The sequence below is a fragment of the Acanthopagrus latus genome, chromosome 13, assembly GCF_904848185.1.
Source record: "Acanthopagrus latus isolate v.2019 chromosome 13, fAcaLat1.1, whole genome shotgun sequence".
NCBI classification, from domain to species: Eukaryota; Metazoa; Chordata; class Actinopteri; order Spariformes; family Sparidae; genus Acanthopagrus; species Acanthopagrus latus.
The window spans coordinates 25,251,396-25,279,337 of record NC_051051.1 but is presented as its reverse complement, the minus strand read 5'-3'; the positions used below and the strand labels follow the sequence as shown (position 1 = coordinate 25,279,337).

The 27,942-nt window shown below is 41.9% G+C and overlaps 1 protein-coding gene across 2 annotated transcripts in view; it reads right to left on the bottom strand.

Moving 5' to 3' along the window:
- The window catches only part of sgcd (sarcoglycan, delta (dystrophin-associated glycoprotein)), a 281,116-nt gene that overhangs the window by 182,082 nt on the left and 71,092 nt on the right, over positions 1-27,942 (bottom strand). For both annotated transcript variants that reach the window (XM_037120242.1, XM_037120240.1), the window contains exon 2: positions 24,184-24,277. The gene's annotated coding sequence lies outside the window, so the exon portion shown is untranslated. The remainder of the gene's footprint in view (positions 1-24,183; positions 24,278-27,942) is intronic.

The window sequence follows — 27,942 nt, the reverse complement described above, 5'->3', positions numbered from 1 at the left end:
TTTGGAATATAATTAACTAAATAAACATCAGGCGGCAGCGGACGGAGGGACAGTGAAGGCTGATAATCACACGCTGGTTTTGTCCTGAAAGCAGGCAGCAGCTCTGAGCAGCAACTGTTGAACTGGGACAGATTTCAGTGTTCAACAACAGCTGATAATAATTATACCCAATTAGCACACTGCCTTGTAAATAATGACAGCTTTTGTTGATTCTTATTTGATACGAATTATTATTTTATTGTATTTTTTGTGTGTTTGCTGGATTAGAGAGCAAAGAATGAAGTGATAATGAATTTTTCAGCTTATTTTCATGTGCCAGATCATTTCGCAGCCTCCACTTCTACAGCCCAGCTGCCAGGATAACACAAGTGTGATAAGTGTTAACAGTTAACGTTTGTGCAAAACCACAGATACCATGTTGACATTTGGGTCATTTCATGGTCTGGACATGATCTCTGGACATATCCATAATTTAAGACCATAATTTAACATTTGGTATAAAAACTTTGTAAACAACTGGAACTCCTCTGAACATGAGTATTGAACATTATATCACTATTTAACTATGTTTTGTATGTTGTACAAGATACAAAACTCTCACTATGCTTGGGTCTGTATGTTTGTCACATTAAGGCAGAAACAGTGAGGACCCAAAAAGCAAAAGACCCAGAAAACAAGCTTTAATAATATGCCAGCATCCAGAAAATAACAGCAACCAGAGCAAAAAAACAAAGCAGCAAGACAAAAGCTCAGGAAAAAACACAAGCAACAAAGGAAGAAACTGGGAAAAAAAAACAAAAAAAACAAAAACAAAAAAAAACAAAAACAAAAACATACCACGAGGAGACGCAGGAAGACGTGGGAACAGGAACACAACAGGTGAAACACACAGGTGGATAACGTAGCAGATGCAAGATGTTCGGAGCTACAGCTGCCACTAACCATTATTTTTATTCACAATAGACTTGTTTATTCTCATGACTGACCGAGTCGGTGTTTGGTCTATAAAATTGTCAGAAATGGTGAAAAACGTTTTAAAGAAAACGTTGGAGCTCATTGAAATCCTCTGAAGAGATGCCCCCTGCTGTGTCTGACCACAGGTTCCTCCTTACTTACGCACACTTTAAAAGGAATTTATAAAGACGACTTCCAGTTTAAATCCACACATTTGCTTTTCTCAATCCTGAACACACACACACACACACACACACACACACACACACACACACACACACACACACACACACACACACACACACAGTTCCCGGGTAAACTAAGGATGGCCTGGTGATACACGAGCGGAGAGTTAAACAGGCTGTAACAGATGCAGCAGGTTGGTTCACAGTCATCATGGCGATGCTAATGCAGCGTGTGAGGTCATCGGAGCAGGATGGGACTCTCCTGGGAGCAACGTGACCTAAAGCGCCCGGCATCACACCACAACCTGCATGACTAATGAAAAACAGGCACAACAAGGCGGGCAGCTGAGCTCCCCGACACGTTTCTGCTGTGAGACTGTGTGGCTGGTGTCAGAGGGTAACTAGAAGACAGAGCTCACACCTCATCCAGTCCACGAAGAAACAGCTGGGTGTTTTGAAAAGTTTTTTTTAGGAGGGATAAATGTTTCTGTTGGGCAGATCATGTCCTCGTCACACACAGCGTACCTGCTGGAAATCAGCAGACATCGATGGGTTCTCTGGTATTTTTGCACCTGGTCTGACTCTGCAGTTTGAGCACTGGGGGTTTGGGAATGCTGACAGGATGCTACATGCACTTTGTTCATTATCACACTAATGAATGCCTTAATACAGGCTCCTAAATGCAGCATCAACAAACAGGTTTTCAAGGCGTTAACAATGGACCGTTTGTGCAACTGCAACATATTTGAGACTAAAGTTAGAGGCTACACGGCTGCCAAGCCGGCAGCTGCAGGACAAGTTTGCATTTTTAGTATTTGAAAGTGTTAAAGTGCTGGATGTTCGACGAGGGAATTGTAGTTTGTCAAATCTATTCTGGAGATTTGACTGTCAGTCTTCAAGATCCTTCAAGGATTTGTATTTTGTTCCAGAAGAGCTACCTCTACACACGGTTTATTAAGAAGCATTCAGATAAATGTGCAGCCTTGACAGAGGTCTTCTGAATGCTCACTTGTCATCACCAGGTTTTTAATGTGAGTTTTTTTTTTTTCCCCCATTTTACTGACAGCTTACACTGACTCTGAATCTGACCTGATGATGTGAACACGACTGGCAACTTTGTTTTTTGTACTTATTATCAAATTAAATTAATAATAAAATAAAAAAAAGGTATACCATTTTTGAAATTAAATGCTCATTGTAAAATAATGACTTCTGCTCTGTTATTAGAAATTTGATCAAGTACACACACAGATGAGAGCAGCGTGTCTGTCAGTTGGAGTGATGAATTCAGTCATTGCATGTTACTCAGAAATTAATTGCGATGGCGGCGACAGAGAAGAGTTGTACACTTCACATCCTGGTAACATGATGAGTTTTAATATCCGTTCTGTAAGTGTCTGTATCATTTCACATGAAAGGACACATACAGCATTTTACATCTTGACAATAATGTCAAACAGATTTCTTGGGTTTAAAATGGATCCACTGACGGCTCTGCAGGGTTGAAGAGTTGATTAATCAGCCCAATTATCAGTGTCGTTCACACATGCAGTTATATATATAGGATGATTATTGGATAGTTAGTCTCATCTTTGTCACTTGTGTTAAATGTGGTAACTAAGAAACATCCTATAATAATAATAATGACTGCGTTTGAGAATTTCACAGAGTACATGCTAGCTAGCTACGTTTCTGCAAATCCACAGATAATTTCAAGCAGTATATCACTTTATGTTGCAGCTCTACTGTTTGGGTCTCTGGTCACAACACTGCGCTCATGCTCTGGTTAGGTTCAGACACTAGTAAGTGTTTAAGGTAAGGTTTAGGAACACATCATAGTTTAGCTTAAAAAAAAAACTACTTTTGATCGCCAGAAACATGGCCGGAAATGTCCCGGTGTCTCCTTTAAAAACATCCAGCGGTGCCACATTTTACAAATGCCGCAACGCAGACTCGTCCATTCAGCAGCCTCGTCGATTTGGAGCTGCATTTTAACAAAACGTCAACCTCCATAATGTCAGAGTAGGTGTCAGAAAGAGGAGGGAGGAAGTGAGAGACGGTGGTGGAGGGTAAGGCGAGGAGGAGATGCAAAGAAAACCAGAACAGACAAAGAAACCGCAGACAAAAGCAGTGAGAAAGGAAAAGAGATGCTGGCTTTGTTCTCACGGCATCATTTCAGCGTGATGACGGTGATAACGTGACATCCCTTCGAAAAGACAACAATGACACAGTATCAAGGCCGTTTCACTCCGCGAGACACAATGAAACAGATCCATTCCCCTCATGTTGACAATCGATTCTTCATCTAATCATGCGCACTGAGCTGCAGACGTTAAAACATTTCCCGGAGGGCTTTGTCTTGTATCCTTTTTTTGGGATCAGAATATCATCAATTACCTTAAAATTGCCATTAAAGCAGGCTCTTCCTCAGGCATAATACTTCCACCTCTACGTCGCCTCGACCCTTGTATTAGATGCTGCAACACGTTCTCACTCCCAGGTCGTCAGCTACATCCAGCGTCGTGTCAAAGTCTGCTCTGCTGCTGCAGCGTGTTTCCTCGTACCACCGGATCCGTCGTTCTGTCCTTCCTCCATATTATTTTAAAACCAGCAGGTGTTTTACTTTGCCTTTTTTTCATGGCGCTGTTATTGGGATTTCTAGGTCAAAGTACACTTGTTTTCTTTGCTAATGCCGTGTTTCCAACGGCAACACTAACAGCAACACAACAGGCGAGGAGAATTTGAGAAGTTTTCTGTAAAGGCCTGTATTTGATGACTCCTAACCGCCTTCTCGCTCTTTATATGGACATGAACATCAGACATGATGCGCTGCATTTCAGATAGCACTGAATTCAAGATGATTACAGCAATCAGTCATTCTTTGTGAAGAAGCAAACCGCAAACTTTTTTTTTTCCTTTTTCAGCTTTCAAGTTACCACCTTCTGCCCGAAACTTGATTTTAGGAGATCGCAGCACTTTGACAAAAATATCCTGCTTGGAAAAAAAATTGTTTTGATCATTGTAAGATGACAAATTGAGCCTGTCATGATCTTTTTCTGCCTTCCACCTGTAAATATCAGCGCCTCCTGACTGTCTAAAGCTGTGAATTTCACGTCTTTCCTGAGAGTCTGACTTTGAAAGTTAATCTGCGCAGTTGAAATGCCAAGTTGTCAAAACTGGACAGTGCTTGGCTGACAGGCATATTTGTCATCATGGCGTGTGGGCATGCAGCCTCGGATGCCCTGATGGATTGTGGGACAGAAGGCCGTGGCGGTGGTCTGGGAGAACCCTTCTCCCCACAAACAACTCTGCATCACTCCTTCGACACCGTTATTCCTCCTTCATCTCTTTTTAATTCTCATTCTTTGGCTTTTCCACCTCACATCCTCTCCTCATCCTGAAAAGAATCGAAAGCAACATCATCTCGTCTCCTATTCTCGTCACTTCCTCCTTTTTCTCTCCCTCTTCACAGATTTACTTTCTCGTCTCTTCCAGCCCTGAAGGCAATAATGGGCCTCTGCTCTTTTCTGTCAAGCTCTCCTTGCCTTCCTGTCCAGACATGGATTCTTAAAAGCAGCCCAGATTCTCCCTTCTGGCCCGAACATTAACAAACAAACATCCTCTTCCTTATCTCATTCTCTTGTTTTCCTACTTTTCTCCCCCCTCGTCTTGTTGTGGCGTAAATAAATCAGAAAAGACTGAGCGCGTCATCAAATTTCATATTCAGTCATTCAGTCGATTTGATTTACTTAAAATTGACTTCTTCTGACTCAACGCTAGTTCAAATGCAGATTGGGAAAACAGCCACACGGATTCAGTCATCAATAATTCAAATGATGACAACTTGACAGGAATTACTTGAAGGAATGATTTATTTCCAAGGCCTTTGTTTTGGCCTCAAACCACAGCAGCTCAGTGTGAAACAATATTCGTCTCCTCTTCGCTCCGTGTTGTTCTGCAGCTCTGCAGGATGGAGAGCTAACACAGATTTGTTTTTGTTCTTTAGCTTTTACCATATTTCTCAGCTGTGTAAATAAGTCTGTTAGCAGCAAAGCAGTCATAAAACCAACATGACAAACATTTAGGTCTTATCAAATATAAGTGATTCAGATATGTCAAATCAGTTGTGATGGCTTTCAGAGCAGTGACCAGTGCTACGATGATGACACTACTGTGATCAAGTGCATCAAACCATGACGCTCTACCTGCCACTTTAGCATCATGTTGCACAGGAACAGCTCCAAGATCAAGACTGCAATCACGCAAAATGTGCTAAATCCAATTAGTCTTTTGAAATAAAGCTTGCCGATGAACAGTTCACATGAATTCTGGACTGTTATTAATGCTGTCAGATGGTTGCAGTTTGGTTAAGTGTCTGTTTGATGGATTCCAAGCAAGAGACCACTGTTCAGGACGGGTGTTGGAAGCGGAAAACCAGACAGTTTCAAGCCATGTTTGTGGTGACAAAGCTATATAATTAAAGCAAAAACACAATCTTTTCATTGACTTGAGACCAGCTTCAATGGTTTAGATACCTGCTATGTTTTTGTTTCTGCAGCTGTGACCAGAAGCAGTTCAGGAATAGTTCAATTTGTATTCAAGTAAAGCTGCTACACTCTTCAAATTAAGCTAGTCAAATATCTGTGAGAGGTTTTCTCCATATTTAAGCCTCTCCGTAATGTCTGTTTGGATGCACTCTGAAAGGTCAGCAGCTTACAGGTTTGCTTTAAGTGTAGTAGGGTGGCATGAAATCCAATCTGATCCTTCCCCTCCAGTTAGCCCTGCTGCAAGTTCTGCTGTCATGCCTCACTTTGTAGGAAAACAAGATACTGCAAAATGATCCTGCCCCTGATCAGCCTCGCTCTCATTCACACAGAAGCATGTAGCTCCGGCAAGAAAAAAAAACACAAGGCGGCCTCAAAGTTGCTCAGATGAAGAAAACGAGTGCTTTCATCCATTGCAATGATTAAGGTCAGCAGGAAACACTGGATAAATTGAGTGTAAGTGGGTTTAACTACCTCTGCACCCACGAGTCCTCGCGCTCTCTCTCCCCCTCCATCATATTTTTTCAAAGCTGTCACAGCTTGACTGTCGGATCTGCTTTGTTTTTATGTCTTGGTGATGGAAACAAATGGCTGAATCTCTCTTCACTGAGGCCCTGCATTGTTTGCCGGCCTCGCCGAGATCATTTCTACACAGATTTTCCTTCATTCATCCAATAAAGGCTGACGAATCATATGTGCTCTTTATGACTTTGTCATGAAAGCTTTTCTTAGACATGTTTGTGGTTAGACACAGCCGTCGTAACCCATCATCCATATATGCACATATATTTGCAAAATGACGCAGTGTGGGTCAAACTTGGCTCGTGTCACTGTGGCAGAAAAGTCGTCCTGGCACCGACCGAGTTCACAGATGGTTCACTGCGAGCTATGAATATGCTGACATGAATATACAGGAGGGGACTGTAAACCCAGAGGAGCAAGGTCGAGGGAACATACAACATCTGCTCAGACAACCAAAAACTGGAACAATCACATTTAAATATTTGTTCAGAGAGTTAACAGCGTCAGAGTAAAGACAATACGGTGCTGCCCTCCGCTCACATTATACAACTTATCCAATAACAATGAAAAGGAAAAGGGTGAGAGGCTTCCATGTGGTGCTGGGAGAATACCTTGTCCCTTAGAATAGACGAACCTGTCGGGAACATAACTGATGTTAGGCTGCACCATTTCCACCACCTGCTGTGATTGTTACATGTTTTAAAAATCACATGAATACAGAGCTCCATCCGTCCCACCTGGTCTGAAACTCTGAACATGTTCTCAGCAGAAGAGTTATCTGCAAAGTTTGGTAACTTCTCCTCCAGGTTAACAGGGTCGCTTAGCGGGTGACCAGGATCAGACATACGAAGCAACTACACCTGGAGGACACTTATACCAGATACCACAGGGGGGCACAGAGGAGATTACCCACCTACGTCACCACCGAATCCCAAACCCAAACTTTCATAATTGATATTTGTAATGTAAATGCTGCCTGGTTCCATTCCATTAAACACCTGCTATGTTTTTGTACACTAGCAACATTGCAGGATGTTGGTTCAAATATACGGCAGGTGTACAATGTCCAGGACTTTAGCACGAGAGACCAGGACGCAACAAAATCACTTAGTTAGGTTAAAAGAAATGGTGTTAATCACAACTTAGTGGTTATAGAAACGACAATGTATTGAAAGAGCAGATAATGTCGTGAACATTTTGAAACTATCTTCATTATCAAATGAAGTGAGACCTAGTTATCATATCGAGTACCAGCGACAAACAGTGCTAAGAAGTGAACAGTCTGGACATACATCATCGTGTTGTAAAGGTGTCATATGCACTTTGACTTTCCAGACTAACCCTGCGCCACCGCGGCACACTTTGAAAAGCAAAAAGAGTTTAATATTCCACTGCTTTACTGACTAAATGTGGCATATTGACACAATATTGATGTCAGTTTATGTGAAGGGTCCACAACACTTGAATAAAGTTAATAAATACGCTCTCCAACTGTCTGCTCATGCACAACAAACAACAACATCTTCTGCTGACTCGGTCATCTGGTACTCTCAAATCCTCTTTTTCCCCAAAATTGAACACAAAGAATCCAACATCAGATGCCTTCACACTCTATTATCAGTCTCCTCCAAGTCTTTTTAAGCCTCTCTGGGAGCACAGAAAATTTTGAAAGATGCTTTAATCACATAAACATTCAGCACATAGGAGCTTTAAAGAGCATTTTCTCTCCTCTCCCTTTTCATTCCTGCTTTCTTCTCCTGCTTTTAGTGCACAGCAGAGTGCAATAAAGCATCAACAAAATTATGCGAATCGCTCTTTTACATGTCACCCTTCTTTGATGGTACTGAGTAAAGGAGGAACAAGAAAAAAAAAATCACTGTGGGAGCAGGGATTGGTGGGACATTGGAGGTGGATGTAGCAGGAGGAGGTATGGAAGGTAACAGCAGGACGGGAGCTAAAGTGTAATGGGTGGAGTGATTATTTGGTCTGGCTGTTGTACACATGGCTGAACAAGAGCTGAGTACTCAGGCAGAAATTACACATGATCAGTCTTTAACCTCATGAACTCAGATGCTGCTGCTCTGCTGCACACAGTAGTTCTACCAGCGGTTCACTACAACAAACCCAATCACGTTGTGTTGTTTGAGTCTTGAAGCTCAGTCTCATTCACAAGAGATGGCGGCCGACCCGTCCTACAATTAAGTTTAAGTTTGAGACTCAAAAATCAACTTTTCTTATAAGCAGCACCTTTAGAATAACAACAAGCAACAACAAAAGCATCTGGGTGCTCCAAGCTGTGCATCTTTCACTAACTGAGGCAAGCTTTCAGTCAGGGGCCTGCGTTAAAACACAAACAAACACTTCTTTCTCGTGGGAATTGTAGTGTCGAGCTATACATAAGCTTTCATCAGAGACAGACAAATAAAAGCGCAGTGCAATCAAAACACATAAAGCAGCCGATGACAAAAAGGAGCAGATGCTCCTTCTGTTGTCTCCAGAGCATCTTTGTCAACACTTCACAAAAGCATATCTTTAAGATTAATAAAAGTGCTGATGAAAACATACAGTGTAGAACAAAGCCAAGGACATGGAGTCAGTATTAAAGGGGGCCAGATCTGCTGCAGGGTTACACTTTGCAAATCAACACTACCTAATACTCATATTACATTATAATTCTCCACTTTTAAAAACATTTAAAGGTTGCATTTTATGAAAAACATGTTTTCTCTGGTCTCTACATAAATAAGCTGGTCCTCCCTGAGCCTGCCAACTTCCAGAATGAGGAAAACAAGTGATTCCTGCATGGTCTCTGCAGCCCACCCACTGGTGACAGGCTCCTACAGCCTGTTCAGATTCAGGTCCTTTTGTTACGTAACGAAAGGAGAGATGTTAATAGGCCGACCTCCTGTGCACGATGATAGGAGATATCCGAGAGTCCCGAAGTGAAGTTCAGTGTGTCCAGCGGTAAGATAGCAGTGTTTTGCAATGTCGTACAACAGAAGAGACAGTGGTCGCGTTTCATTTTTGACAACAACGTACCGGCTACGCTTCCTGTTAGCTTGTATGTGTGTGTGCGCTAATCACTTCACATCAGACTGCTTCAGTAACAAGGGTCAGTACAAAGCTGGCTTTGACACACTAACCATTCTGAAACGTCCTGCTGCAGCCACAGAGTCTGTACTTCTTCAGAAGCCTCTCCTTCTGGGTCCAATTCTGGGTCAAACTGGTATGTTTGAACGAAAAAATCTCTGCGAGCCACATCCTTGTATACACACACATTACATAAACATTAGCGCATGCTACCGCTAGCTTAAGGGGCATCGTCTCCCTGAGAGGAGCATGTAGCAGGCAAGTGGGCGTTGACAGATGGAGCTCATTAGCATTTAAAGGTGCAGGCACACAAACAGCCTGTTCTCAGTAGAGCGACTGTGCCAGCTGAAATTCAGAACCACGTCCACGCTAGTTTTCCTGGGGTATGGCAACACCACTTGGACAAACCACATGCAGAGCTGCAGCACAACACAATACTAGAATTATTGTAAAGCCCTATTTTATATCTGCCAAGCCTAAATACTGTCAAGAATTTACTGAACATGGGTGGATACATTTTGATCTCTTTAATGTGGAGATTCAAGTACAGTCTACTGGTAATGCTAATGATGTTAGCAACAGGTGCTAAATGCCACAAAGGTTTATAGCAGCTTACAGCAACAATGCCAACCACAGCTGATCCAGAGCGGCGCCTGTACAACGTTCAGTGTCTCAGTGAAATTAATTTCAGACACCGTCCTGGCTACATTTGTTGGGCCAATAAAGCTTCATAGCTAGCTTGCTTAGCTGACTTGGCTTAAATACTGTTGCAGGCTATAGTGAAATGCATGTCAGTCTACCTAAAGGAGGAGAACACAGCTTCAGGTCAATTGTATGAAGACTGTATGATCCACAATACTTCTCTCTGATTGCTTCCTGAGTCTGACAACAAAGCAAATTGTTCATCGAATGATGCTAGGCTTTCAAAGTAGGAGGGATGCCCCAACAAGCAACAGTAATGTGGTAACAGTAAAGTAAAAGTGACTCTTCAGTGCTCAACCACTCAGGAAGACTGTGTCCATTCATGGCGGAGAGCTGATGTGATGTGATCTAAAGGAAAACAAAACAAAAAAAAAAAACTTGAACTCACGGTATCTTCACTGCTTTGGATGGTGCACAGCAGGTCAAAATCTCTCACGCATTTTTACGTCATCTATGAAATTTATGAAGATGATGTTATGATGTATATTTCAGCTTCCGGTTAGTAGGGACAACTTAAATTATCAACGATACAAAGCTCAAAACTCCAAATTTCATGTTTTGATCTGTGTAATATGCTGAAATATTGCACAGGTGCTGAAAGGCACTATGAGGTCGAAAGGATACAAAAAAAACAACACAAAATGATAACATTTATTTTTCACCAGACGCACCAAAATACATAATTGAAAATAGCTGGTCATTTTAGAGCATGGTCTTACTAAATTACTGTCTGAGTCACAGTGTAGACCTATATTTGGAGCTCAGCCTTGTTGGCGAAGCTTGTTTTCTCACATGGTCCAGGAGCTACAGTACTTCTCTTCTGGGTGTCATTTTAATTTAGTTTAAGAGGTAAACAGTAAAACTGCTGTGACAATACTGTTACATTACTTCTGGCCACATTCATAAGTAATGGTGGTAGTTGTCTTCAGGCAGTGCTTCACTGTCTTATTCTTAAAAGCAATTTCTGCTGGACCATCTCTTCTTCATGGAAACCCAGTCAGTAATACAGTGTGTAAAGCTGAGAGAGACCCTAAAAAATGGATAGAGTCCTGAAAAGCCGCTAACCTAATGGGTTGGAAAACAAATAAACAGCCATGAGGTGAGAGGGGGCATAAAAATGAATGAATTCCTTGCAGGGGTCACTTTATGTCTGCTAGAGCTTCTCCGTGTGTGTGCCATATGTGTGTGTGTGTGTCGGTTAATGAACCCTATAGAGCCGAAGCGGGCGGCCCCCACCACTCTTTTACAAGATCCTTTTACAGCCACAGTGAATCTCCAAGAAAGCCATCAGTGTGTGTCTGAGTGTGTGTAAAGGCATATGTGCTCCCATGAGGTTGTGTCTACTTGATTTATAAGCCTGTGGGGTGTGCGAGAGTGTGTGTTTGTGTGTGTGTGAATATGTGAGACCTGAGACGGCGCCCGCACATTTTCCCCGTGTGCACTGGCGCTTACGACCCCAAAATAGAAATGGAGAAAATGAAGTACAACAACCCAAACAGGGGTGGCAGCAAGTCAGGCGGCGACAATCTGCACTAAAATACCCTCACTGCTGTCCTCTGGAAAGCTCCGAGCTCGACTGTCGGTGAATTAGCTCAATCAATATGAAGCTGGTGGAAGATTCTTGAGTTTAGTAAAGGCGGATCCTTCAAACCACCTCTCAAAGTCAAACTGTACAAGAGAATAATTAAAGGGACAGTAGGAGGCCAAGTAATGAGCTGCAGCGGTGATGATCAGCAGCAGAACTTATTTAAGCATCTAAAAACAGCCCAACGAAAAGTAAAAATCAATATCACTTTAAGTGTTCATCAATATTTAGAATGCTTTCACCACTTTAACCACCCTTATCCAACCAGGAAACCCTTGTTATATAAACCAAATGTTGCTCTCTCCAAACACCAGAATCCAATTGGAAAAAAAAAACAGTCATTTTACTTTGCAGGACACAGGAGCTGCTGGTCCACCGCTGCAGTTAGGTTGGTTGCGTAACTGCGTGACTTTGGTCTAGTCATTACTGTATTACATATGCTTTGTGTACTGAGTAAATATGGTCTTCAGTTAATAAAAAAAAATAAAAAATGCACTAAGTATACTCGTTCGCAATTATTTTACTTGTGAATTACACGCTAGCTGCAGTCATTTTTCAAAAGATGTTTAATGTGAGGCAAGCAGAGCAGTGGGAGGAGGCAAAAAGGAGTCATGGAGTACCTTCAGTCCTTTAAAGATCTCTGATGCATATGCAGAGCATGGATGCAATATTATCCAGGTGAAAAACACTTCAGTCTCCATGTTCATCTCTTCCTTTATTCATCCAGAATACTATTTTCAAGCCTTTATATGTGTTTTCTTAGCACTGTGGTGCTTCACATTCACAGTTACACACCTGGGTTGGTCCGGTGGCTACATCACGGCAGCTGGAGGTGGAGTACCTTGTTTAAGGGTACTTGATGGGTTTCAAAGGGAGAGGAGAAAATGGCACTTATTCCTTTCACACGCTAGATTTTTGAACTGAACCGGCACACATGTGCTCACAGACTCACATATCTCTCTCCCTCAAGAGATTCTTATTTTAGTCGAACACTGATATCAAAGTTGATAACAGCGGTGCTAAAATAAACCGAAAGCTGCTCCCTACACCCACAGTGGATGTACCTCAGGCTTTTCTTCCCAGCTACAGATGTATTTCTAAATTGGAGCACTTTGAATATGGTTGTGATGATGGTGCACAACAGCACTCAGCTACACTGAGCAGCAACCTCAAGAACCGCTTCACTTTTACACAACCAAGCAAGATGACACACATGATGTGCATACACAGTTTAAGAGCCGTCTCATTCTGATTAACTCAGACTATCAGTCGGTGTTACAATGACACATTTACAGTGATAACGATGTTGATCAGTGCAATGTTTGTCCCTAAATTAACAAGTTAACAGCACCGAGACTCCAGTCGGCTGTGACCACGCAACGTCTGTCTGTGCAGGACTAATAGAGAATACGAGCTGCAGGTAAACAATTTCATTTTGTATTAAACTTGAAAGTTCTGTTCGTAAAAAAAAAAAAAAAAAGAGAGAAAGCTGTGATTTTAATTAAAGCCTGAACCCTTTTCAAAATCAAGAACAAAAAGGACAAAGGACAAAGGTCAAAAGGTCTACACAGCCAACAACAATTTGTCAAGGCTTTGGCTAAACTTCAGAAATAAACTCCTGTTTGTTGTCTGGTGGGTCTTTGCAAGCAAGAAATATCACTCCTGATTGTTTAAGAATACAGAAAACATTTCACCTTCTAAAGAAACAAGATGGACCTTTGATTTTTTTGATGGCCAATCATATTCTTCAGCTATTCTTCATTCTGCTTAGTGCGTTTGACACCGTGCTCAGCCGTCCCGTGTCACTTCTTGTAGTGCCTCTCCAGTGCAGTAGTGAGAGAGAATCATCTGAATTGGGGTCGACTCGGTGGTAGGATGGCTGGTAAGCAGGACTTTCCTCCCTGTAAATGGGGTCGAGTCCAGTGTGTGACCCAGAGCCAATATATTTTTTTTCTAAACCAAGCCAAATTCCAGCCACTTCACAATGTTAATATAAAAAAAAAAAAACAATGTCATGTTTGTGTTTCTGTGATTTCCTGTTTTATGTATTTTTATGTGTTGCTTTTCAGTTCCTCACTTTTTGTGAATTTTCACAACACCGTGCGAAGGCTGTTCCAATTCAAAGGCTCCTCCAAATGCTCCTTCTTTTCCCTGTTTTTGAAGGACACACCTCTATTATCCTTTGTGGCCTCACATAACCCAAGAGTCTTTGCGCACCCGAAAAAGGTGAAAGAAAGAGAGAAAATGGTGACATCGCGTGGTGTAGATCGTCACTTTCGTGGGCCTGGGCGGCAGATATTGTGACGTAAGGGTAAAACAACTGGTGACGCGAAAAGGAAGTGCGGCTGACGCAGTTAACAAGGTCTCTCTGAAGGATGCAGACCCGTGTCGCCCTGCGGTGTGTTTCTGTTTTTTGTTCCTTTTGCTCGATACTTTGTTTTGGCTTTTGTGTGTTTCTGTGATTCTCGGTTTTTGGATACTCGGCTTTTGCAAAATAAAGCTCGGCCTTTGTCATTAATCCTGCCTGCCTCCTTGGTGTTTGTGGGTCCTAACCTTTTTAACCACAATTTATAACACAAAATGTGCCATAAAAGCTGAACTGTTTGTTGGCAAGCTGTAGTTTGAAAGTCTAACTGGACAACATCAACTGGGATCGGCTTCAAACTGAGGCATACGTCCCCAAAGAGTCTTGATGTTTTCATTGGTATCAAAGTTATCCAGCAACAGTTTTATAGACATCAATAAGTAAATTGAAAACAGGAAGTTTTAATAGCTTGTCCTGCATACTTCTGATGGATCCAATTTGCCAACGTTTAAGACAAATATAATCTAATCAGTTAGATATTACAGCTTTTGTGTGAAAGCAATCACAAACACTGACCTCTTTAACACTGACTGAAAGATGCATGATTGGATTTTTTGCTGAACAAAACTGCAGCCCATAAAATGACAAGTAATTTGAATTAATCTCCGTGAAAATTATTAATTTCAACAAAGTGGAATTTGGTGCAAAGGTAAGGCCACTGAGGTATTCTTTTTTCTTTTTTTCCACCCGCCTGGCACTCGGTCTGTATCCCCCTTTTCCAGCACAGAGACACGCTGACTTTGCCGCAGTATCACAAGAAATCCAACACCTGGACTGTTGTTGAATGTCATCCTGTCGCCCATGTATCTCCTGACAATTTCTCCTGCAAGCTGCCTGATAAAACAGAAAGGTCATTGAAGTAATGTTAAAAAATGATGTGGGGGGGGGAGGAAAGAGTCCCCGCTCCTCAGCACCTCTCAACGTTAACTCAGAAAGTCTTTGATAACTTTCAAAAGAAAGTTTTCGTTGGCAGGTGGAGGCAAACAATTAAAGAGGCACCGGGATGAAACATTTGGAGGTCATGATTAGATATTAGTGCTCTGCTGTGACAAGCGGGAATGACGAGGCGAAGAGGAGCTTCAGTTAATTGTTCTTCAGAGGGTTTATCGTTTTTTAGATCCGGAAGAGGCAGAGGGGGAGACCGAGTCGACATGGAAGGCGACAGAAGGGGAACACACTGACACAAGACTGTGACAGGGAGACAGTGAGAGACTTGTTCAAGCGTTCACTGAACTCCTTTGGTTTATAATGTTACCATGATGACTCTAACTTCCTCCTAATGAAGCAGGGTATTTGTCAATATTCCCTTCAGGCAGAGTGGGACAAACTGGGACGAGCAGGCAGCCGCTGACAGACGGCGAGTTGATGGGAGTCGCTCTCTGAAGTGCTGCTGCCCATAATGAGAGCTTCCATGACTGACGAGGTTTCAATTAAAGTGGGTTAGATTGTCTAAAAATGCTCAGGGAAATATAAACTAAGTAAGCTACAAAAGCCCGCGCTGATAGAACGAGAGCGAGCATGAAGCTAATTTTCCACTTTGCATCATTTGTACAAATTTGACTCGTGGATTGATTTTCTAGCTCGTTCACCTCCGGTTCCTTTAACGTTCACAAGATCTTGAGTAGGCTGTGGATCTGTTGCCTCTCAATCAATTATTTTACTTCAGTTTTCCCCTTTCCTACTTCCAGCCTCCCTGTTTCTGGATCCTGACTACTGATGTCTGAAAGTAGTAGCATGTGATGCAGCGGCGTGTGTTGAGCAGCTTGGTTTCCATTCCCCTCCACATTGCGGTCGTTACGACAGGAAGGCTCACGCTGATCTTTCAGCTCACACTAGAGTTCTTCACGTGATTTGGGAGTATCGTGTCCAACCTTCGGCTTTGTGTGTGATCCAGCTTGATTTGTAAACTGGTCAGGATTTTTAGATGCCCCTGTGATTATCTGCGTTGCATCTGTCAAAATCGGGACACGACTTCACACCACAGCAGCACTTGCATGATGAAATATATCTCATATTTGCGACTGCATATATCGTCTTCAGCACCTCATCGAAACACACAAGCTCTCTGCGACGGAGGCTGCTGGATCTGATGGACGTCACGTGGTTCAGCAGCTCTTCTGTTCCACTGAAATGACCATTCAGACATAATGAGTTTAACAAGAATGTCTGTTCCATCACTTCAAATTCTGTGATTATATCCTCATGAATATTCATTTCCTATGAGGACACGAGCTGAATGAGGTGACAGCGGTCTCATTGCTTTCATCTTCTCATTAAGCCGCAGCGATGTTCGTTTTCTCTTAACCATAAAATATCACCCCTTTGTGTCAGACACTCATCTCACTCCTTTACTGTTATTGTTTTCATTCTATTATCAGTCGTTTCCTGGAGTATCAGAATAACAGAGTCGTTTTTTTTTTTTTTTTTTTCTCCCTCTTCTTTCTGCAGCTAAATTAAATCTATGCAATGAGTCAGTTAATAAGTATGACTGTTATTAATCTAACTTGTTAGGGACGGCGGCCATTTCATCTGCAGAAATCGAAATTGTAATTGCTCCATTAAAATTCTGTCATCTGACTACATCAAGCAGTATTTTATTATAATTATATTATAACCACAAAGAGTGTGGCCCAGCTGATTTTTCATTTACCGTGATGTCTTTCTGCCAGTCACAACGATTACGATTGACAGTCCGACTGTACAGGCAGAGACAGTCACGATCCAAAGTGTAATGTGACAGTGGATTCAAGATATTACTTTTGTACGACTGCCTCGAACACACCGAGAATGTTTAATGTTAAAGTCCTTCTGTCGTTACCCTCCTGCAGCTGGAAAATCGTGGGAAGCTTTGCAGAGCATCGGCTTCGTCGGGTGTTTAAGAGAATGCTGCAACGCTGTTTTGTGTGGACTACGAAACTTCACCTGACACTCCATCAGTATGGGGATGAATAGATAATGACTGAATTTTCAATTTTGGGTGGACCTTTCCTTTAAGTTTCTTCAGCTTCAGTCATGACTGTGCAATGACAGTAAGAGTACAAGTCCTGGTGTATGCTTCCTTTTATATCTTCATTCATGACATCAGTGTCACCGACTATATATCGAGCCCCTTAGGACTGAAAAAAGCCAAATGTGATCCAATTTATTTATTTTGTTTATGGTCCGAACTGCCTCATTAGAAGAGAAATCAATGGAAGTCGAGCTATTCTTTGCTAACTCCAAAGAAAAACAATGAATTCAGAAATAGGTATACATTAATTAAAATCAAATAAGTCGATGAGACTGTAAAACAATAAATACCCTGATATGATACACAATAATGTCATTCAGTGTCCCACATTTTTTAGACTTATGCTTGTAAATAATACTGGCCGAGCAGAAAAAGGAAAGGTCAGAGTACGTACTGTACGGTGACATGATGGGAGGGAACGACCGCCGTGATCAGCAGACCACAGCACAACAAACATCGTCCTCATCAGGCGGCAGACAGTCGGAGCACGTTCACAGAACGCCGCTGCCTGATGGGCTGGTCCTGCTGCTGAGAGCTGACGAGCATCAGGACGCCACTGATGTGTGCGCTCATACTGACAACCTTGGGTGTGGTTTGTTTTGACACGTGTCATATGCTGCCGCTCTGCGTGAGGCTCAGTTTTGCAGGTTCTTCAAAAATGAAGCCAACACTGCCATACAGAAAGTGTCTGATATGGGACTCAAGGCGAGGGAGATCATGGCAGTGAGTGGACATAGGCGAGATGCTTTTGATTTATAGATACTGTGTCGCAGTCCGAATATAAAATACATATCTAAACAAAAACTTGTTTCGCAGATCTGAAATCTCCCTAAAAAAAGTTACTGGAGACCATCTATGGAGAGCCGGAAACGATGGAGCGACATGCTGTCTGATCGAGCTGTTAATTCATCAGAAACACACATCATGCCACCAAAGCGACTGTCACTGGATCTATAGACAAATTATATAGACAAATCATAATCTCTTGTGGTTTACTACTGTTACGCTTGTAGAACTGTTGTATAAAAGCAATATCACGCTCATGTTCCTGCGGTTGTACTGAATAACAGCAGGTTGGTTATATTCTCACTAAATATAACCACAGATGACTTCACTTGCCAGGAGGAGTTCTTCCCTTTTATCCGAGCCCAAACTGTATTCTCTCTAATCATGTCAAACAAACAGAGTCGGGTGGAGTTGTGCTGCCGTTGGCCTCCTGTCTTTGTGTCATTATGTCTACATGAGCGGATCCAAACATTTAGACTGTTTGGACCTTGAAAGAAGACCGAGACCCAGTTTTCTCTTTTGTTTTTTGATGCAGTTGTTTCTTTTTCATCAACCAAGCAAGTTATATGGGAACAAAACCCCCTCAGACTGCAGCCCTCCCTGGATGACAACACTCCAGCTGAATCCAAATGTCCACCCTCTGGACTTCTAGACTGTGTCCTGACGGAGTTCAGACGTACGTACTGTGACTTGTTCACTGTCAAGAATGTCAAGTCTGTTAGGACATGAGACTGCAGGGACACAAGCTGCTCACAGATGAGCTCAAACACTACAACACTACACTCTGTAGCCTGTATCGCTACATGTTTCTGTACCCTGATGTGGTTCAATATCATTTCTGGCCTGTGTGATTCAAGAGGATGACGTGTTGAAGTTGTTAAACGCTGCTGGACTGTGAATTTCTTTGGAGAGGACTTTCCACGAAATTAATGAATGTGTATTCTCATTGAATCGTCTCATCTCGGTGCCTCTCTACACTCCTCTAACAGAGAGCAACGGTAGCTAACGTAGCTAACAATCGGCTTCCAGCACGACAGAGGGCAAATGGGCTTCTGAAACACCCTTATAACAGTACAGAGGATGTTATTTTGTCAGCTGTGCAGGATAACAACATTCCAAGGACATTTGATTGTGTAAAAGTCGATGACATTAGCGACCGAAAGCAGAAATTTAAGGCACTGCATACACAAATCAGCCTCACACTCAGGCATCCACTGAGTGTTGAAACATATTTTAAAAGTACTGTATTTTGGCACGCAGTCATGAAACAGAAAGGCGGTACACACTCGCATGCACACAGTGACGACAACCACACAAACACAGCAGCCTCCCTCCTGGCTGGATTACTGGCTGGCTTATAATGCAAGCCTCTGATTTATGGTGTAATCTAGTTCAGGGAGGGAGAGCCTCTCATACTGAAGAGGCAGAGAGACCAGCGGCGACCTTTGGTGTCCTGCTCAGTTTGTCAACAAACTCTCAGCACTACCACGAGGAGAACAAGACTGAATTAGAGAGAAGCGAGCAGGTGAATAACCAAACGCGGACGCATTTAATTCACTACCTGGTTAGAATGAAGATCGGGGGAGAGCTGTGTCTCTTCTTCTTTGTAAAGAATGATTCTAATTATCCTGTTATCAAAAGCAGCAGAGCCTCGAGGGATGCAGACCATCTCATCCACTCGGAGGCAGGATGGATTTCTTGAGATTTTCTGTACAAAGATGATATTTTTTGTTGCAGGTTGGACATCAGACTAAAGGCCAGTCGTGCTTGAATTTAACCAGCTTGTGTCTCGTGTGGTTCAACCATTTCTGTAGGCAAAAAGTGATTGTACCCACTCCCAGGCGCCACACTCGGTCTGTCTTTCCTCTGAGGTGTTTGCGCTTCAGTTTGCGTAGGCTACGTGAAAACTAATGACACCTCCACATTCTGACCTCCACTTGCCTGGAAATTCTCGTTTGAACCGGCCATGGGTTTGTCAGATGTCAGAAACATGTTGGACACCAGCCCAGTCCAAAATGACACTCTGTTTCTGCAAAACACAGTTGCATTCAACTTGTGTCAAACCTGCCATACAGGCATTTTCAAATCATCTCTGAGTGGAGGAGATGATGGAGGCATGACAGCTAGGGGACAAGGCTGCCCAGCCGGAGACGCTGGTTCAAACGCCTTTCCACATTTGTATGTGTTAAAACATCAGGACAGTCATGTTTGTGGCGAAAGAACCGAGTATTTTAGGCCAAAACTTGATCTTTCCTCAACCCTAACCAAGTGTTTTTTTAAAACTTAACCCAACCAAACCATAAAAATACGCTGACTTTTCTATAACTTCTCCTTGCGGCTCTTCTTGCAAGCTGCCGTCGCTTTTTTTTGCCCACTCCGTATCACGCCAATTCACAAATTCCCACTTCAAGCACTGCTGATAAGGACTTTGACTGAAACGTAATGACCCCATGAGAGAGTCCACACGAGGAAAGGGAGGACCCTCAGTCAGCTTCTTGATAAATTTGACTCTGATTTGCTGTGTACAGGTAGACATTTTGACAAGGTGGTGGTGCCGGAGGAGAGGTAAGAAGCAAGAGCTTCAGTATATAGTTGGCCGTACATCTTTGAGGTAGTGTCAAATAAACTAATTTGACCTGACTGTCCAGATAAGTGAAAAATCATGGATCACCAAGTTGCTCTCTCTGGATGTCATAACTACACACATTCTGGTCGGTAACTGTTAAGACAGCCTCTTGTTCTGGACTGCAGCTGTGAACAGACTGATTGACAGGCAGACAGACAGACCATCAGCATGTTGAACACCATCTCCAAACGTCCGAGCTCAGATTTGTGCCAACTACAGCAGCTTTTGTCTGAACACATCTTTGTCTAACTCTGAGTCTGGTCTGGTCTGAGTCATTCAGAGCTGCTCTACCTGCATCTCCACCTGTCTCCACCTGTCTCCACCCGTCCTGTGACCTTCTGCCAGTGGCCTTTTGGATTCGTTTGCCTTGCCCGACCTTCCGCACACTGCCAACTGTACGCCTGTTTATTTGACCTTTTGTCTGTGACTCCACCAGGTGTGTCTGTTTGAGTCGTAACTCCTGCGGTGAATTACCTGAACTCTTAACATTTAGAGGTTCAAACTACGAACACGACTAACTTCATAACCTCGAAACTCCCAAATCCTGCAGTCAGCGACGCACATCGCCCTCATTAACGCCAACCTGGGTGCCTGTGATGCTTTGAAAGATCTGACGTTAGCGAGTCTCTCACTTCAATTTTTGCTCTTAACATTTGATACACACTTCCTCTGACACCAAAACTTATTTTTCAGTCAACAGGGGGACTGAAGCATCTTAATTAGTAGAGATGGGACGCTCGTCTCCGTTGAGGGGTGTGTTTGGTATACTTCAAGTGGGTCAGCCAGCAAACTGATGAGGTCTGTGTCTTTGAGCCTGTTGACTGATTAATGCTCTCAGTGCTGGGTGTAACACTGTCCCCACCCGGAACTACATCCCAAACTGACGCACCTCCAACGTCTTCCATGGAGTAACTCCTGAGGCTTCGATGGTCCTTTCGTGAACTCCCAAATTTTATACTCATGTTTGATTAAGGCAATTATAAAGTGTCTATCTAGCATAATCTTTACTGGAGCATGATATTGCTGCTTCTGTTTGGTCTTGGAAATCTTGCAAATGTGCTTATCCATTTCAAAAATCATATATCAGGTGTTTATTCCTTGCAGAGGGCACTTGGAAATGGGAGAAATATGATCCATACAGTGTGAAGGGAGGCTCAATGCGAAGCTCCACCCGCACAGTGACTTATTTTCTCTGATCCCCATTATCAGCGAATCCCATCCCCATCCGCACATCGCACGCATTCACTGCAGGACGAGCCGCAGCCTGATGGATGGGCCTGCTTCAAACAGAGCAATGAAACAATTATTCCTGTGCTCCGTCTCTGTCGGCACTCTTTTCAAAGAGCTCGCTGTTCAAAAAAGAAAAGGGGCCCATAACTCAAAGCATCAACGATCAGCTGAGTAACTGCTGTACGTGTGTGCACTTTCATATTTCTAGGGTGAAAAAAAAAAAAAAAAAAAAAAAAATAGAGTATTGACGTGGTTGACTCATTATGGTACATGTCTGTTCTGTGGTTGTTTGGAGGGAAACAGCCAGCTCAGAGTTACCAGTGACTGTGGAGTGATAACACTGACAGCATACAACATGTTGACAGTATCTTCATGCTGAGCTGAGTCCACAGACTGAGATCAGCTTTTCAGTGATAGATTCATAAGTGATATTACCTAAATTCCCCCTCACATCAAATACAGCCAGTACCATGAAAAGTATTCAGTAAGTTACTGCGTACTCTTTATTTTTAGCTTCAGTGTTTTGTGGATATGTAGCACTTTTAAGATGTCTGCTTTTAAACCTCTGTTCTTAGTTGATGGTAAAAGGTGGGGAATGGAGTTTAACAGAAGCAGGACAGGTGATGTTTGTGCTAAAAAGCCTCACGGACAAAAAGTATTTCTACAACGTGAAAAATGTAAAACACAAAAACCAGTTCACTTTGGAAATGTACTCCCTACTCCTCGTGCAACACACGTACATGTTAAAGCATTGTGATAATTTGACGGCAGTTATCGATTGGTCCATCTGATCATGATCTATAAACAGCCATGGATCTTAATCGTGTGTGTTTATAAGAGCAGCAAAGACTTTACCCATTTTTTTTGTGCATTCAGATTTAACTGCATATTTGCACAAAACCAAACAGATGACACTTTAACCTAATAGCAGTGAAAAAAAAAAAGGGAGGACAGATGAGGAAAGAGGTAGAATCCAGTGTGTGACACTTTTGTGACCCCGAGATGTGGCGAAGAAATCCAAAACTTTTTAGTTTTGGCTCAGGTGAGCTGACTCGAGTCAAAAAGTAACTTCATGAGTCGTCAGTGTTCAAACACACCAGATATCTGCTGATCTCACTACTTTGGCAGCGAGTGGGTTTTTGCTGCCACGTTCCCTCAATAGATGATTGTTCCAAAAAGCAAAGAGCAGCATTTTATTCAAACAATGTCACAGTGAGCTCATATACGGTCCTGCTTAATTAACTCGGAGGCAGTTGGCCGTTACTGTGGAAGTGTTATGTGTTAATTATGAATTTCTGTCAGGTATCGTGGTCAACGCAACATCGTTACTGCAGAATTAATGAAGCTACTTAAAGCCAAAAGGTAATTAGTGAGTCGGAGGCAAAAAAAAAAAAATAAAAATTAAAAAATGGAGGGAGGCTGAGTCAGAGAGAGAAATAAATAGAACGGCTCAGAGAGGAAGTGTGACCTTATTTCACAGCTGGACGACAAATACGTAACAGTTGTTGTTTTTGAACCACTGTCTCATAAAACTCATCTGTGGTTGTTTGATTCGGAGGGAAGCATTTGGTTGGAAAATGTGTTTTCTAATAACGACACAACTCTGATTATTACAGTCAGTGAATAGATATTGTGGCAATATTTTCAGTGTTACAACTGTGTGTTCAACAGTTATTTCAAGTGTGATGAACAAACAGTGAGACACACATATTCATCTGTCAGTCTCACTCTCTATGCAAATATAATTAATTGTCAAGTGTCTGCTCAGCAGGACGATCGAGTTCATCTCGGAGAGGGTTTTCCTTCATTTACAAAAGTGAACTCGTACCTCTGCTCTAATCACTGGTTCCCTAGAAAGCAGTTACAAACCCAGTTAACTAATGAACAGTTCCGTTTCACTTTTAATCAGTGACCACATCACATTCTGTGTTAATGGTGTTAACAGATTAAAGAGCGCCCCTGATTTCAGCTCCCTCCCATGAAGAATCTCTTATTGGTATGAGATCAGTCTGACAACAACAGGCGATACAGCTCTTCCCAACCACAAGTGATAATGACGGTCATTATATCTTTAAAAGGAACAGCAGCGATCGGGTGTTTCGTTTCCAAGTTAGAGGTTCAGAGATTCGTAAGCAGAAGAAGGAAAGCTCCTCCAGAGCCACAGGAGGGATCACGCAACCGATTTCACAGACTGAACCAGCAAAACTTTGTGTAAACATCTTCGATGGCCGAGAAGTAGCAGTATCCAAAATGATTTGCAATTTCTAAAAACACATTTCAAATAACACATAAAATAAATAAATAAAAAAAAAAAAGCTACGTCCAAACACTCAAATAACTTTCCTCTTCCACATGTGCTGACTGAGAGCAAAATACATTCATGACTAATCGTCTTCCCATTCTGTTGATGCTGTTCAATCCCCTATTCTGGCATTTGCATTTGTGTTATCTGTTAATGAACTTCGGCTAATGCAGTGACTTCGATGCTGTTCATCAACATAAAAACCACATAAACCAAAAAAATCACTGCATTTTCTTTTTAAAAAAAGGACAGGTTTGAATTTCAGTTTCTGTTAATACTCACACGTCATATGCACGCTGAGACAGTTATGGGTGGCTGTGGGCGTTCCTCCTCTCCATACTGGCCGTAAACAGATCCCCTTTGTCCCGTTGTTACGCTGCAAAAACAGGAGACAAAATCCAAGATTGGTGTTCATCCAAAGCAAACGTGATGCTGCAGCGGTCGGACACATCATCATATGTCACTCTTTAATCAGGAGGTAAAATAGTCTTGTGTGCATGGCAACTGAAAGGGGGATGCAGAGGCAAAGACTTTGTTCCTCCATCATACGTTCAGGTAGCATTCATCCAAATTAGGGTCCAATACAAAATAACAAATCCATGTAACTTTACAGCAGCACGGCTTTAACTCATGATGGCTGAAAAAAGCTCAGGTGATGTGATACGTATTCATTCTCAGGGGAAATTAGACTGCAGCAGCAACTAGAGGACAAAACTCAAAGGAAGATAAGAATAGACCTGAAACATAGAAAATAGTTCAGATATTTGAAGTTTACTGAGGGGTACACTATATTATTTGTCTAAATATAACACAAAATGAGAAACTGAGTCATATCATACAAATGACTTATGATATAACCATACAAGAGTTATGATGTGCAAATAAGCGTCATTTAGGGAGTGTTGAAACATACAGATGTCCTCTGTAGTTGATGTCTGAACACACTCAAACTTCTTATTCAATAGGAAATCCATAGTTCTTCTTCTACAGATTTATTTCTTTTCTATAACTCACTCGAAGCCCTCCTGTCTCAAAGAAACGGACATCTTCATTTTGCCAGAAGCAACACTTTCTCACTCCAGTGATTAAAGTGTTTTCATCACAACAAACAAATGGATGTGATATTTGTGTCACAACAAGTTGTCTTGTCTCTGTCAGAGCCTTCAAAAACTGTACAACAAGGATCCACATGAACTGCTACCTCTCTTTTTAAGGAAGAGTCAGGAGACATTTTGGAAATTGGCACTTATTGTTTCTTACAGAGAATATTATAAAGTATTATATTATATAAGTAATATTAAAAGTATTATAAAGTAAAATGAAAAAAAATTGAAACTGTGCTTATCGCTTGGTTAGGTTTGGGCCCACAAACCACTTTGTCAGGGTTAGATCATGTTCTGGCTTAATAAAACAGTTTCTCTCAACGCGAACACAGCCGAAAATATCAGGTTTTGTTGAAACAAATGCGGCTGCAAAATGTTCCAAAATTACCTAGTAGTGTCTCAGTCTCTTGCTTGGCAGCTGTCTTGTGGGCTTTGTTGCCAAAAAGATGACGGGAAATATCCCAGTGCCTTGGGTCATTTTGCAGCCTTCGGCTATTTTGACAGAGATGTTAGCACATTTTCAAAATACAGCTTTTTTTTCCCACAGTAATGTCCTGAAAACACCTTTTGTTTGGTCAAGTGGAATCAAACAGCGTTCACTCACATGGCTCCACATCTTGCAGGTTTTCCCTACATACGCATCCAATTTGAATAAAATGTTATTAAAATGTTATAAAATGGTGATTTAAACATACAGAGTTCAATTTATCTGTGGTTTGCAGAACATACAATGCCAACATTTTATTCTGGTATGTTGGCTGTGATATCAGATATCTTAAACCATATATAATGGGTGGTGGATTTCTTTGCTTGTGTCTTGGAGGGCTTATTTGGAAAAAAAAACAAAAACAAAAAAAAAAAAACAATGTTAGAACCTGTGTAATAACGTGCTTGTTTAGTATTCCAGTGCGGCAACTGATAAAAGTATGGAGCGGATTTTCTATAGTGGCTGCGGCTCCACTCAGGTAGGACAGATTACTCTAAAATGCACGCCACAGTTTCCCTGTAATGGCTGAGGCTTAAAAAACCAAGCGAAGGTAAAAACACAGAAACAATCTGTGGAAAAGTGATGAGACGAAGAATTATGAGACAGCAGGCTGTTAAAACGGAACTCTCCGCACCTTGCAGGAAAATGCTGCGTGCTCATTTCTGAGCTCTAATCCCGTTAGCGGCCGGAACCGACTTTCATTATAGGGACATTATCAGCCTCTCCACACATATGGCAAAAGAAATATGTGCAGAAACAAGATTCCTATTCATAAGCCCACAAACGCATACAGCCACCCGCTCCGTCTCAACCTTGTCACGTTTTTGTGGAGGCAAACTAAACTGAACTGCAGTTATTCTGACTTACTGTATCTTCAAGAGGTGAGAAAAGCTGAGTGCGTTTAAAGAAACAAAGAAGAAAAACTCACTCTGTGCTACTTTAGTGTCATTGAAAGGAGGATTTTGAGACAAGGCTGCTATCGACGCAGGTTGGAGGTTGACTGCTAAAGATTTGTTTGACATGTGACGCCTTCTCCTTCAAGATTTACATGTTTTACCTGAAGTTAAAGGTCTGAGTATTTACACGGTTATTGCATTTCCTTTCAACATCAAATAAAACAGGATCAAATTAACCCTAATGAATGTCATCAGGTCTCCACACATATTAAAAGTCTTCCTTCCTCTAACTGAGGCTTTAATACTAATCAGACAATTATGGTTCTTTACTAATGTGGCAAAGATGAAAAACAGCTCATACATGAGAGAGAACACTTCCACCAAAACCTGTTCATGGAAGTCAGAGTTAACCAGGTTTGCCTTTTTTGGATAAGGTTAACGGTTTTTGAACAATGTATCCGTTACACTTTGGATCATTTTCATTGTTTTGATTCTGTACTATCATATTGGATTTGAAATAAAAAAACACAATTACTACTTTGGTAAAAGTACTGACTCAGCTTTAAAGTTCAAGTGTTCAAATCCCTATTGGGTAAACAGTCATAGTTCTTTTTGAACACCATTTTAAGACAATGTAGCAAAACAATGAACCGAAACAGAGCCAAAGAAACATTTGGGGACAAAGAAACAATTGCTCAGTAGTTTAGATCACAGAAAATCCTCAGAAACGTATAGCAACTGTTATCGAAAGAAGATTCATAATCTGCAAACCACTGGTACATTCACATTTTAAGGTGTCATAGACCTTCATAGCATGTTGGCTTTTTCTACCCTTAGTTTCACGTTACATGTTGATGACCTAATGTTCACGTCTGGAAGAGTTGGGTAAATGTAACAGCGACAGTGTTATAGACGACAAGGCTGGCAAGCCTGTGACCGCAGTTCAAGACACCTTTCAAACATAACTGTGAAAACTTGGTATTTTTGATGAGGATCCGCAGTGTTTAACCTTCTGCAAACAACCCACCAAAACTGTGCTAAGCTGTAACATGATCTTGTCCCAAACCTAACTGAGTGCCTATGACAACATTTTTTACTTCTTATTAAAAAGTTACATAACCTCACTTTCATTTCTGGGATGGGGTAAGTGTGGGAAACACCAGGATACTACCACCTACAGGGAAGCAGAAGTGTCAGACGTGTGAATTCAGTGATAATGGAGAGCAGAGCTTCACCTTGGACAGTAACCCAACATCACTCTTCAATTATAAAATAAACTCCCTCCTCCATCTGCTAAATGACAGAAATGAACACGCAGTCTCATCCAATGAGCCACGGCTGCTGGAAACTCTCCTCCTCTCTGTCCAAATGTTGTACTAAGTCACTGAGATGGAAGATGAGAATCCAAAATGGGATGTCAGACTTAAACATAATTGCTTGGCTGCTGTAATGTATGGCAGGGACATCTAATCATCAGTTACGCAAGTACATCAGAAAGTAAAAGTGGCTGATAAGGGGTGCAATTTATTTTTCAGTCCTGTCACATTCAATTCAC